The 14,746-nt window shown below is 38.4% G+C and overlaps 1 protein-coding gene across 3 annotated transcripts in view; it reads right to left on the bottom strand.

Annotated features, from left to right (window-relative positions):
- PELI1 (pellino E3 ubiquitin protein ligase 1) overlaps window positions 1-14,746 on the bottom strand; it is a 57,423-nt gene that overhangs the window by 14,040 nt on the left and 28,637 nt on the right. The window contains exon 2 of one of the 3 annotated variants that reach the window (XM_036334362.1): window positions 5,092-5,192. The exons of the other annotated variants lie outside the window; for them this stretch is intronic. The gene's annotated coding sequence lies outside the window, so the exon portion shown is untranslated. The remainder of the gene's footprint in view (window positions 1-5,091; window positions 5,193-14,746) is intronic. 3 annotated transcript variants of the gene reach the window in all.

Below are 14,746 nucleotides of genomic sequence, written 5' to 3'. Positions count from 1 at the left end.
GAAGCTGCCAAAATGCGGAGACAAAGAAACAGGTCACAAATGGCAGAAATGGAGGAAAGCAAACGATTGGATATAGAGTTCAAGGCCACGTTTATAAGGTTTTTCAAGAATTTTATGGAAACCACCGATAAATTTAATGAATCCCTCAATAAGTATAGGGAGACCAGGGAGGACATGAAAAAGGACCAACTAGAAATTAAGCATACACTGACTGAAATAAAGAATAATTTACAGAGATCCAGCAGCAGACAAGAGGATCCCAAGAATCAAGTCAAAGATTTGAAATACAAAGAAACAAAAAATACCCAACCGAAAAAGAAAAAAGAAAAGAGATTCCAAAAATATGAAGATAGTGTAAGGAACCTCTGGGACAACTTCAAGCGTACCAACATCAGAATTATAGGGGTACCAGAAGGAGAGAGAGGGCAAGATATTGAAAACCTTTTTGAAGAAATAATGATAGAAAACTTCCCCTACCTGGTGAAAGAAATGGACTTACAAGTCCAGGAAGCGCAGAGAATCCCAAACAAAAGGAATCCAAAGAGGACCACACCAAGACACATCATAATTAAAATGCCAAGAGCAAAAGATAAAGAGAGAATCTTAAAAGCAGCAAGAGAAAGACAGTCAGTTACCTACAAGGGAGTACCCATATGACTGTCAGCTGATTTCTCAACAGAAACCATGCAGGCCAGAAGAGAGTGGCAAGAAATATTCAAAGTGATGAATAGCAAGAACCTGCAACCAAGATTACTTTATCCAGCAAAGCTATCATTCAGAATAGAAGGTCAGATAAAGAGCTTCACGGATAAGAAAAAGCTAAAGGAGTTCATCACCACCAAACCAGCATTATATGAAATGCTGAAAGGTATTCTTTAAGAAGAGGAAGAAGAAAAAGGAACTCTTACCATTTGCCACAGCATGGATGGAACTGGAGAGCGGATAAATACCACATGATCTCACTCATTTGTGGAATATAATGAACAACATAAGCTGATGAACAAGGACTGATCCAGAGACAGAGAGGCATTGATTGGACTGTCGGGACTTGGAGGGAAGGTAGGGGAGGGTGGGGGTAAGGGGGAAAGATCAACCAAAGGACTTATATGCAAGCATATAGGCCTAACCAATGGACATGGACAACGGGGGGGTGAGGGCATGAGCGGGGGGGGGGGGGGTAGAGGGTAACGTGGGGACAAGGACACATATGTAATATCTTAATCAATAAAAAATATATTTAAAAAAAAAAAAAAGAAAGGAGCAGCCTTAGCAAGACTGAAAACTTTTGACAATAGCTGCTCTTCTGCAGCCAAACACCACAGAAAACTGTGGTTTTACCTCTACCCACAGCACCAATAGCTGAGTGGGAGCCTAGACTTTGACCTCATGAGGCTATAATGAGAAGGCCCAACCTCCCAACCAGTGTCAGGGCAGGCCAAGTAGGGAGCCAGGACCTTCACCCCTGAGGATTGGTAACATTCCCCCACTTATAGCCTAGCAGTGCCCTGGGAGACTACATGGGGAGCCTGGACTTCCACCCTTACCCAGCAGTAATAATAAGGATCTCCTTCCCCTGGGTGTCAATGGAGGCTGAGTAGAGAATCTCGACTTCTATGTCCACCTGGCAGTAGTACCTCTTATTCTCCTACCAAAGTAATGTCAGGAAAAATCAGTGGAAATGGGAGGTTTAGATAATATCCTGAGTCTCAGAACATAATATGAAAATGTCCAGGTTTCAATAGAAAATCACTCATTATATTAAGAACTGAAATATTTAAAACCATGCAAAATTATAAGATGACAGATATGTTAGAATTACTTGATAAAGATTTTAAACCAACCATAATAAAAAGTCTTCAATAAGCAATTACAAACATGTTTGGACAAATGAAAAAAAAAAACTCAGCAAAGAAAAGCTCCTTGGATGATCTCAACAGCAGAATGAAGGGACACAGTAAAGAATCAGAACAACAGAGAGAAAACAGACTGAAGAAACAAAACAAAAACAGCCTCATGAACCCATAGGATTACAGCAAAAGATCTAATATTTGTACCACTGGAACCCAGACAGAGAGGAGAAAGAGTGAGGCTGAAAATGTACTAAAAAAAATAATGACTGAACAAAACCATAGATTCAAGAAGCTGCACAAACCCTATGCAGGATCAATCTGAAGAAATCCACGCCAAGACACATCATAATTAAACTTCTGAAAACCAAAGGCAAAGAAAATATTTTGAAAGCAGCCAGAGAAACTACACCTTATCTATAGGGGAAAAGCAATTTGAATGACAGGGAATTTCTCACCCAAAATTATACAAGCCAGAAGAAAGTGGCATATTGTTTTCAGGTTTTGAAAGAAAAGAACTGTCAACCAGAATCCTACAGCCAGCAAAATAAGGGGAAATCAAGACATTTTCAGATGAGGGAAGGCTGGCTGAGTGGAAATTCTACAACTAGAAGGAAAGAGAAAAGCACACTGAGACTCAGAGGAGGTGCAGAAGTAAAGTGCAGAGGTACGGAGGTGCACTCGGAAAGGGCTGGCAACTGAAGACACGGATTGGGAGGGACACAAGCTCCCGACTGTTCTGAACCCCAGTTCCGGGCCAGTCTCTGGGGACCCAGACTCATACCGGGAGAAACTGGACTGTCTGGCATCGGGCGGAACTCAAGGGTGGCCTTCTCTCAGAGGTGCTTGCAGCGATTACCGGGACACTGAGACCTGGGGCCTCTTAGGGCAAGGCTGAGGAGCAGCCATAGCTGTTGATTCCCTGAGACCCAGCCCCCCGCCCCCCCCAAGCTGTGCGCAGAGGCTTTTGCATATGAATGGCCTGGCCCTTTGCAATCTAAAATTACCTAACAAACTGCAGCTGGGCCATAAAGACCCAGAACATCCAAAAGAAGGTCCAAGGCCCCACAGAAGCTTGCAATGCTTCACAGCTGGGCCTCATCTGGGCACCTCCAAACCCCAAACAAAGAAGAGGAATCTGCAGATCTCTCCATAGCTCCTGCTGAGTAGCCTCAAGCAGAGGCTAAATTAGCACCTCCTTCCAAGTGCCAGTGTACCCAGTGGTCAGAGTGGGACCATCCAGATTACAACTCCTCAGATCCATAAGGGACACACTCAGGGGGCAGACTCAGTGAGCACCAAAGCCCCACTGAAGCAAGTCTTGCCCCATAAGGGTGTCTCCAGCACAGAAGTTCTCCCACCGTAGACACAGCTGATTCTCACAGCCAATTGGCCTGGAGGTCAATCCCTCCCAGTGATACCTACAACAATCAAGGCTTAACTACAATAAGACTATGCACAAAGACCACAAAGGGGTGCACCAAGAGTGTCCACCCCAGGTAATTGTGGAGGCTGAGCCACTGGGCCCTATAGGACACCGAGCACAGAAAGCCACTCTATCAACACAGGGAAGCATAAAAAATGCAGAGACAAAGAAACAGGTCACAAATGACAGAAATGGAGGAAAGCAAACTACTGGATATAGAGTTCAAAACCACGGTTATAAGGTTTTTCAAGAATTTTCTAGAAACAGCCGATGAATTTAGTGAGACCCTCGATAAATCTAGTGAGACCCTCGAGGATATGAAAAAGGACCTACTAGAAATTAAGCATACACTGACTGAAATAAAGAATATTACACAGAGATCCAACAGCAGACCAGAGGAGCGCAAGAATCAAGTCAAAGATTTGAAATACGAAGGAGCAAAAAACACCCAACCGGAAAAGCAAAAAGAAAAAAGAATCCAAAAATATGAAGACAGTGTAAGGAGTCTCTGGGACAACTTCAAGCGTACCAACATCCGAATTATAGGGGTGCCAGAAGAAGAGAGAGAGCAAGATATTGAAAACCTATTTGAAGAAATAATGACAGAAAACTTGCCCCACCTGGTGAAAGAAATAGACTTACAAGTCCAGGAAGCACAGAGAACCCCAAACAAAAGGAATCCAAAGAGGACCACACCAAGACACATCATAATTAAAATGCCAAGAGCAAAAGACAAAGAGAGAATCTTAAAAGCAGCAAGTTACCTACAAGGGAATACCCATACGACTGTCAGCTGATTTCTCAACAAAAACTATGCAGGACAGAAGGGAGTGGCAAGAAATATTCAAAGTGATGAATAGCAAGAACCTACAACCAGGATTACTTTACCCAGCAAAACTATCATTCAGAATTGAAGGTCAGATAAAGAGCTTCACAGATAAGAAAAAGCTAAAGGAGTTCATCACCACCAAACCAGTATTATATGAAATGCTGAAAGGTATTCTTTAAGAAGAGGAGGAAGAAGAAAAAGGTAAAGATAAAAATTATGAACAACAAATACATATCTATTAACAAGTGAATCTAAAACTCAAGTGAATAAAAAATCTGATGAATAGAATAAACTTGTGAATATAATAGAATCAGGGGCATAGAAAGGGAGTGGACTGACAATTCTCTGGGGAAAAGGGGTGTGGAGGGTGCGGGAAGAGACTGGACAAAACTCGTACACTTATGGATGAGAACAGTGGGGGGGGTGGTAAGGGCAGAGGGTGGGGTGGGAACTGGGTAGAGGGGAGCTATGGGGGGAAAAAAGAGGAACAACTGTAATAATCTGAATAAAGATTTAATTTAAAAAAATAAAATAAAAAAAATAAAGGACATCCCAGTAAAAAATCAAAAAATAAATAAATAAATAAATAGTATGAGTAAGTACACAGATATGGGAAACACTGGACAGTGGTATGTGAATGTCCATAATTGGCTGATATTAGTCTATTACATGGCTAGCAAGTATTCATGTTCTAGTTCTAGCTCTCTTTAAACAAAGCAATCTGCTTCCTCATTTCTAAAAATTAAGGGACTAAAGTAGACTGAAGACAATTTTGGAACTAGAAATATATGCGACCACATGGTCCTAAAATAAGTATTTACAAGTAATGTGCACATAGCACTATAGATTTAGTCCTATTGCCACTATAGCAAAATAAACAATTTTTACCTTAGACAAGAAATTAAGAGTAGGGCTGGCATATACCCACTAGAGCCCTTGGCCACATTAGCTAAGAAAAACAATGCATTTCTAAGTATACTTATTCTTACTCTGATTTGGTCCTTAAAAGGCCCGATCTTGGGATCTTTTATCTGTGATATCCAAGTTTCAATCACAGGAACACACTGAAGGATGAATTCTATTTATGTATCTAAAAATTGAAAACCTATAGTAAAACACTTGAATAGTATTGGTTACAATAACCATGGTTAAAACAACCCAATTTAAATGGCATATAATCAATTTACATATAACTGGCAGTCTTAAACTACGAATAAAATGTGCCTGGATAGCTATTTCTCCTTGAGTCTTTTATTGCAGGTTCTAATACATGCTGATAGGTGACTGTTGTAAAGAAGTTGGAAACCCTGTATTCTCAAGAAAGATGCTCTTCACATTGATGTAGAATCTTTAACAAAGCCCAAAAATGCTCTAGCACTCACTCTCTTTATATATTTCCTATGTTTTAAAATCTGATTAAGATATAGAATTCTCCAAAATCAATTCCTAAAGTCATGCACTTGAGGACTTGAAATGACTTTGTATATCAATCAAATTTATTCTAATGCCTCTATTACTGCCCCCAGTTGTTGGTATTCAATTAAGTTAGTTAATCAGACCCCGACTCCTATACTTAGTTCCATTCCAATGTGATCTAGCATAAAGAACATGAAATAGCACCATTAATTCTAACCGAAACTAAGGAATAATGTTAGAGAAAGATCTTCCTAAGATAACAAGGCTGTTTTCTATATAATATCTGTTACTTTGAAGCTTTAGTTGATCCTTGAAAATTAAATATGTTGCTCTATCAGCAGGAACCTTCCAAAGTTAAACAAAAATTTTTTTTTAAAGAAGTATATTCTGGAATAGTGTTATTTTCTGTGTATGGAGTTAAAACATGAAAAGTTAGCATATATATATATATATATATATATATATATATATATATATATAAATTTGAAATAGTCTCGTTAATTTGACTAATGCAACATTCTTTTTAAAAAAATACATTTTTATTGATTTCAGAGAGGAAGGGGGAGAGAGAGAGAGAGAAACATTAATAATGAGAGAGAATCATTGATTGGCTGCCTCCTGCACGCCCCACACTGGGGATTGAGCCTGCAACCCAGGCATGTGCCCTGACCAGGAATCGAACCATGACTTCCTGGTTCATAGGTCAATGCTCAACACTGGCCAGGCTGGCTAATGCAACATTCTAATCATATGTTCTTGAAAGCCAGTGAACTACAATTATTTTCATATCAAGTTTTCCCCAAGGAAAGACTTTTTATAATATTTGTCTGTTTCACATAAAGGAAAACTGAGAAATCAATCTTTGTCCAAATTTCTCCCTCAACATAACACATTTTCTTTTATTTATATTGCACACAGCCTTTTGCTTACTACCTACTAAACACAAGCACAAAATTCCTGCCCTGAAAAAATAAAAAGCTAAACAAATACTAAACAAGGAACAAACAGACCTTATTCAGATATTTACATTCATCTTTAACACTTCTATTTTTGGTGGGCAAGTGAGTAGGCACAAAGAGGTGTTGAGAAAAAAAAAGGTAAATATTTTAGGAAATGTTATGATGCTCTATGGTGAAAAATATAATGTGGATTGCATATATTATCTCTGATGAAAGAGATTTCCATCTATACTAGAGGTCCTTTCTGGTTGATTTCAAAAGGACAACTCAAACAGAAAGAACTGTTTCGGTATATCTGTAGTGGAGCCATTTTATGAAACCAATTTAGCTGATATAATTGAATGTGGTTAAATTTATAGTAGTTTCTTGATAAGAGTGAAAAATTAATCACCTTCTTCCTTCTTTCACAATTAGCAGGATTAATAAGCAGCAGCTTTCCATAAAAGGAGAGAAGGGATAGGAGAAACAATAGTGTCAGAAGTAAAATTATGAGGTTATTACTTTTGCCAGTGTCTTTAGCTTTTTCAACACAGCAATGAAGGAAGTAAAGTCCACGCTCCTATTCCCATGATACAAGGCACTCCCTGGGTAAACTCCAAGCCTCCCCTTTAGGGTAGCCAAATGACATGCTAGTCATTAAGACTTTCCTACTAATTAACAGGGCTATTGTGATATTCTATCACCTACAAGGATAACTTATTTTCATCCTGATAGGAAAGCAATTAACATCTTTCCTACCTAAGGACAGTATTTGTTCCTCTAAACTAGGGTTTCTCAACCTTGGCACTACTAATATTTCGACATTGTAAGGAGCTGGCTTGTGATTATAGGAAGTTCAGCAGTACCACTGGCCTTTACACCCTCGAGATGCTAATAGCATCTCTAGTTGTGATCATCAAAAATATCTCATATAGAACTGTACACCTGAAACCTATATAATTTTATTAACCAACTAGAGGCCCGGTGCATGGATTTGGCCTGCGGGGATCAGGCCAGGCCAAGGGACCCCACAAGGGCACAAAGCCGTGCACTGGGCCTCTAGTATGCATATAAGATCTTTGGTTAATCTCTTCCTGCCATCCCCCCTTCCCTCTGAGATTCATCAGCCTGTTCCATGTTTCCATGCCTGTGGCTTCCACGCCTGCATTGAGCATCTGCCCCCTGGTGGTCAGTGTGTGTCACAGCTACTGGTCAGCTGGTCGAACAGTCAGCCGGTCGCTTAGGCTTTTATATATACAGACAGATGTCACCCAACAAACTCAATAAAAAAAAAATAGTTTCACCTTCCATTCATCCTGTGAGAATCACTGCTCTAAATCTCAAATTGGGGATGACAATTTGTTTTTAGGAGGGAATTTTCCCTATTTTTGGCACAATGCTTGCCGCATACTAAGGTATTTAACAAATGTTTTCTTACTAACATCATCATACTGATGTCTTAAAGGGCTATTATTAACCCTGTGTTAGTAAAGGCAATAGCTTTAAATGTAGCTGCAATTTCAGTATTTCATTATAACTGATAAGAGTGGCTGGGAGAGAGAATTGGATCTATCATCATACCATGATGGTGATTAATTATTAACATTTCTATGCATTTAGATATTTTAATAATGAAACAACCTCTCTCAAGTGAAGGAAAGGGACTGGAGCTGGGGTGACAGTAGCAGTAGCTATAAGGCCAGTGCTGGGTAGTCTGACGTTTAGAGAAGTGTTAACCTGTGGAGGCCAGATAAGGAAGTATCTTTTTGACCTAGGGGACCCATGTCTAGAAAAATTAAAAAGGGATGTCAATCTGAATCAATCTTGGATAGAGGTGTATAGTGTGCTTGCACAGAATGTTAATTAGCAAAATGCTTTCACATACGATTACTTTGACTCTTACAATAGCCCTGTGAACTTGTAGGAAAGTCTTTTTAACTCAATTTTCCAGATAAGGGAACAAACTGTGTCAGTTGGAAAGGCCAGTGGCTAGTTCAAGGCCAAACAGGTAATATCTGGCAGAGCTAGAACTAAAACCCACATATTGATTCAGCATACATTAACTCATTTAATTCCTATCACAACTACATCAAGTATAATTATTATCTTGCTCCTAGAAGTAGTCTGGGTATTCTGATATCACTAATCACACCCTAGACAAGGTTGGGTAGAGCTGATTCCATACTAAGAATAAGAGACCCTATTAAGGGACTAGTTAAGAGAGAGACTAGAAATAGGAAGTACATCTGTGTAAAATAAGCCCTAATCAAGTTATACTCTAGTATAGACTAGTTACAACTATTCAACTATGACTAGTGCTTTTTGAGATTATTTGAACCTTTGTCACTTCCTCAATGTTCCTTGTATTTGTCAACCCTGTTTCCTGGTAGTGACCAACAATAAAAACTTCTGTAAATGAAGTGGACTGTGGGGGGCCACTGGCAAGCACATTGGGCATTTTTAAATATGTCAGCTGAACCCAGGGCGCAGGCAGAGCCACGCCCCGGGGGCGGTCCTAGCCAAGAGGCAAGAACGCCACTCAGTCTGACCTTTTCCAGCCCAGGTGCAAAGGGGGTGGATCCCATTATGTTGCCAGGAACTCAAGGCGCACCCAGATGTGATGTAAGTTCCTGTTACTTCGAGTATATATTAAACTTACTTCCAGTGTTGGGGGCTCTGTTCATCTATTAGAGGGCAGATGCCACACCCGGTCCCAGCTTCTTCTATTTCTGTGTCTTGTCTCATTATTTCATTTTTCCTTAATCCTCGTCGCCTTCTACTCAAGATTCATGAACCCCCGCGTTCTCTCTTTTGGTGCTGGTCACGGGAAGAGAGAATGTTCCCCCATAGTGGACTTTGCATGTTCATTTTAAAAATGGGGAAGGGAGAAAGGAACCCAAGAGGAAAAGCAGGGTATTACACTAAGGCAAATTCCTGGGTACCATCAGGAAGAAACACCTATTAGAATTGAGTCCAGACAGCCTAGGAACAGAAGGCTTCATGTACTCCCTGCGAAGTGACAGCCAAGACAAAACTGCAGGGCATTGTTTAATGGGGGGTTAAATACAACTGCACCACCCTACCCCCAAATGATCACTAATTCCCCATATCTAGAAAGTGTATTTTAAAAGACACAACAAAGGATATGTTTATTGTTCCTGCCATCCTTTTAGATTACCAAAGTTCCTAAAATGATGATATGCTTCTCAGAAAGCAGAACTAGAAATTCCCCTTGGTTTAACCATTAAAAACCTTGAAACAAAACTGCAGAAAACACCAAATTCGGTGGGATTAGATGGTTATTTGGAACAAAAACATTGGATAGAAGTGTATTCATGGGAAATTCTATCATTTTCTAAAGCCAGCATCAACCTGGCAGTCAACTCATGCTTATGCTACCCTTTTCTCAGAGTGGCTAACACTGGGTTCTGTCTCTGTGCCAAGCACTTTACATGTATTAACTGATTTACTTCCCAGAACGATCATGAGACAGAAACTGTTATGAGCCTCATTTTATAGATTAAGAAAACTATAAGTTTACAATTCAAACTCTAGTCAACACTCTGGAACTGCTGAAAATATGAGTAGGGGGGAGTGTGAGGGAGAGGAGAGAACTACTTTGGGAAACAAAATTAAACAACGAACAAGAAAATACCTCAATTCTTTTCCTACTATGTATAAAGTATTAAAGAGCAAAAGATTACATAAATGCTATTGCCCTAACTTGGGAATAAACTTCTGTAATACTAACAATTTTAATTTTCTCAATAATTCAATCAATCATTTAAAGCTGTTTAAAAAGTTCCTTGGATAAAATTTAAACTTGGAAAAAAATGAATAAAATAAAAATTTTTCCAGTCAATTTAAATCTATAGCAACTTATGAAATAAAAAATGGAATACTGAATCCATGGTCATATTTTTATATCCCAGAAGTAAACCATATTAATTTTATGTAGATTATGGGCCCTTCCAAAAAAAGTATTGTGTAATGTATTGTGAACAGGTAAATCACTTCCAGAAATAGAGTAATATGGGTTTTCTTTAGTCCTTATAAAACAATGACCAAATTATATAGATTAAAAAAAAAAGGCAACAACAATAGCCTCAAAGTATCTACCCTAAAAGATTTATTAATTATACAGGTGACAATAGTAACTTCACAGTGGGAGAAACCTGGAAGACATCACCTTAACCACTGACGGAGCTTAATATTATCTGTAATGAGACATTTTGATATGTATCTTCTATGATGCACTGGAGACACATCAGTTCTGCGGTACACTGCCAAAAAATGCATAACCCCAATCTAGTCATGAGAAAACACCAGACCAACCCAAATTGACGAGTGTTCTACAAATAACTACCAGTACTCATTAAGGGTTCCAAGGTCATGAAATATAAGGAAAGACAAAGAAATCCTCAGATTGGAGGAGTTTAAGGAGATGCAACAACTACATGGGATCATGAACTAGATACTGGGCCAGAAAAAGGACATCAGTGGAAACTGGTTAAATCTGAATATGGTCTACAGTTCAATACTACAGCTAATAATATTGTACCAATGTTAATTTCCTAGTTTTGATAAATATACTCTGGTTATACAGATTGTGAAGCTGAGTACATTTTATATATATCCTATATAATCCTATATAATAAAAGCCTAATATGCTAAGTGTCTGATCGTTTGACTGGTCGTATGACACGCACTGACCAACAGGGGGCAGATGCTCTGACGGGTAGGTTAGCTTGCTGCTGGGGTCCGGGTGATCGGGACTGGGTGAGATGGGCTGGACACACCCTGGAGCCCTCCTATGGTCCTCCCCAGCCCCGATCGATCGTGCACTGGTGGGGTCCCTCGGCCTGGCATGCGCCCTCTCACAATCCAGGACCCCTTGGAGGATGTCGGACTGCTGGTTTCGGCCTGATCTCCACAGGCCAGGCCAAGGGACCCCACCGGCACACTAATTAAGTACATATATATATATGTACTTAATTTCTTTTATTTTCCATATTTTCTGTAGGCTACATTATTTCAAAATAAAATAATAATAATAATAATAATAATGGAAAACAAACAAAATAGGCATTTAATAAAAGGCATTAAAATATGAATTCAAGATTCAAGATTCAAGGTTTGCTTCCTTTCAGCCTTCTCACTGCCTAAAGGTGCAAGATTTCCAAGCTGTATTTGGTCCTGTCAAATCACAGTGCCTGCCAGTTCTCATGTCCTCTCTCTTGATGTAAAACTGCACCTTCCACAGCCCCTTTGGTCAGGAGTGTTACTACACAAGTGTGGCCACTCACTGGACTGAGCAATACCTGAACCAAAGTGATTCACCAACATACTGAGCAGAATTTGATAGAACCATGCTTCATGGGGTCTTCTTTGGGGAATTACAAAAGTTATGATATAAGGGCAATTTTACTATAGTTTTATTAGAAAACATTTTGTATATGTAATTATATCACAGCTTCTGAATTAATGCTGTATACTGAAATCTTTAACAGTACTTGAATTTATTTGAATTCCATCTACCTAACTACATGAATCCTAGTCTTTAAAGAATTTATGAAAGGGAATGGAAAGGGGAGCTGGGAGGAAGAAGAGTGAGGAAGCAGCAGCGCTGGGTAATTTTGATACCTTTCATTTTAAAAAGCAAGAAAGTGAAACACTTTTCTGAATTATTCACTAATTATTTCATTTGTGATAATGTTTTCTTCAAACTACAAGAGACACTTATAAAGGACTAAGAAAGTTATGAGTGTACCTAGGGCCAACTCTGAATTATCAGATCTCTAAAACTAGCTCTGTAGGCACATGATTTTCTCATCTTATAAAATAACAACAGTATTTCCCACATCTCATAGAATTTGTCATGAGGACTGAATGAGAACAACAAAGCTGCACTGAAATTTGGATGTTGAGCCATCTGCTTGGTCCACTCACTAAATACACCAAGTCATACAGAGACTGTGGGTCTCTTGAAATTATTCAAACTGTGAAAGTTAAGCCAGTGATTTTCAAGGAACAAATGTAATGTAAAACAAAAAAAGTATTTTTTAAGAATACCTAATATATATTTAGTCATACAAAGTATTATAGGTCCTAACAATACTTCATTAATTTATAGTGATCACTTAAAATTTAATTATTTTCTCAGAGATTCATCTTTATTTTTCAGTATCTAAACAAATGTTATAATCTGTTCTTTGTAGTAAGTTCAACACCATATAGTTAATTCTACTTTTTCTACTGCTCTTAATACATGACAGGCCCTGAAATATAACCAAAGGCCTCAAAAATCATTGCAATTTGTTTAAAGGTTGAGTGCTACATAAATGTTTGATTCTCAACAGCACATCTAAATAAAATAATATTTAGTATATGTAGTCCCTGCTCTTACAGGGACATTAAGTCTTTTATAGTTTCACAATTCCATTATAAGCTCTATTTAAAAGATATGGGGGGAAATGTAGTCGAAAATTCAAATTACAATTGAATCTCCCATATTGTTTCTAACCAGTAAAGTTAGCTACTAACAGGGAAATCACCATAATAAAATAACTATTTCACCGTGGCCCTTGTTCTCAGTGGTTGGAGCGTTAGCCCATGCACCAAAGGGTCTTGGGTTCAATTCCTAGTCAAGGGCACGGACCTGGGTTACAGGTCTGATCCGTGGTCCTGATTGGAGGGTGTGCGGGAGGCAACCAATCGATGTGTCTCTCTAACATCTCAATGTTTCTCTGTCTCTCTGTCTCACCTTTCTTCCCTCCCTCGCTTCTACTCTCTCAAAAAATCAATAGAGAAAAATATCCTTGGATAAAGATTTAAAAACCCACAAAACAAACAAAAACTTTTTCGCCTGACCAGAGTGGCTCAGTTGGTTGAGCATCGTCCTGTGCACCTGAAAGTTCTATTACCAGTCAGGGTGCCTACGGAAGACAACCAATCAATGTTTCTTTCTCATATTAATCTTACTCCCTCCCCTCCTCTCTCTAAGCATGTTCTTGGGTGAGGATTAAAAAAAGAGAATAATAACTTTATCTAATCTCACCAATGAACAAAAGTTTCCTCTTATGCGAGTTCTAGTTTTCTCTTTGGTTCATGAAATGTTCTGAAAAGGAGCAGCTGATCTTTCTTTGACCAAATCATAATGTTTTCTCCATAAATTTTTATAGCAGCAATTTAGAGATATTGTGTGTGGGAGGCTTAGAACATCTATTTTTTAGCAGAATGAATATTTTAAATCACTCAGTATGGTATTCCCATTTAACTCTTTTCATTAGGAAAACGGTACATACATATAGCTTGGGTATTTCTACAAACGTTCTCTCCCCACTCTAATTATTGTTGTATTACAACACTCCAATTAAGTAAATAGTGATCAATTTAAATTATGATCGTAATTTGCAACTTTTCTCGTCACCGATACTTGCCTTTTCTACATATACAGAAGAGAGTACTTCCCCCTCACAAATCGATTAGAAAATGATAAAGAATAAACACACAGTATTGGGCAACATGTCAGTGTTCTAGCAAGCAGATTCAGTTTTTCATGAATTTCCTATAGAAAGAAAAATAATCTCAAGTATATCTTTTGTTTTAATAAAAATAAAATGACTCAGAAAAAAACAACACTGCTGGGGACGATCATTGTTCATTTTTTAGCAGGAAGAGATGGTTCCTCTGCCCCCATAAATCACCAGATCTAAAATCATTAAATCTCTTCCCACCATATCAGAAGAACAACAACAAGATATCCAGGTAGAAACATCACTTAAAATTCGTATAAAGCAAGACTCTCAATATTTTAAAAATTCTCTATATTTTCCCCTACCTTCTGAAAATGTTTAAATATTAAACTGCAGTTATCCCAAAGCCTAGATCTCTTTGAAAGCAACTCAGGAGAAGATTTATGGTTAAAAAACTAGACTCTGAATAAACTGTTAACGGCTAGCCAAAATACAATGACAGCACCGTCATTCTGGCTACCAAGTTCCTTCAGAGAGCAATGTAATTCTCAAATTTAATAATTCAAAAGAAAGCAACAGATAACATTAAGTTCTAAAATATGTAAAAAAGAACAAAACAAACAAAAAAACCCACACTAAATACTGTAGCTTGGATTGGAAAAACATTACAAGGGAAGAGTTTTCAGTTTCCTGTCAACAGGCAATCAACACCCAGTTATTTTTCTTATGCTTTTTTTAAGACTAATTATGGAGGTGAGAGTAACAGTGTAAAGCCTCCCTAAATACACAAAAGCCTTTGGAATTTAAGATTTATT

The sequence above is a fragment of the Myotis myotis genome, unplaced genomic scaffold, assembly GCF_014108235.1.
Source record: "Myotis myotis isolate mMyoMyo1 unplaced genomic scaffold, mMyoMyo1.p scaffold_m19_p_14, whole genome shotgun sequence".
In the NCBI taxonomy this organism is placed as follows: Eukaryota; Metazoa; Chordata; class Mammalia; order Chiroptera; family Vespertilionidae; genus Myotis; species Myotis myotis.
The sequence above is the reverse complement of the archived record's forward strand: the minus strand, read 5'-3'. Positions and strand labels throughout refer to the sequence as shown.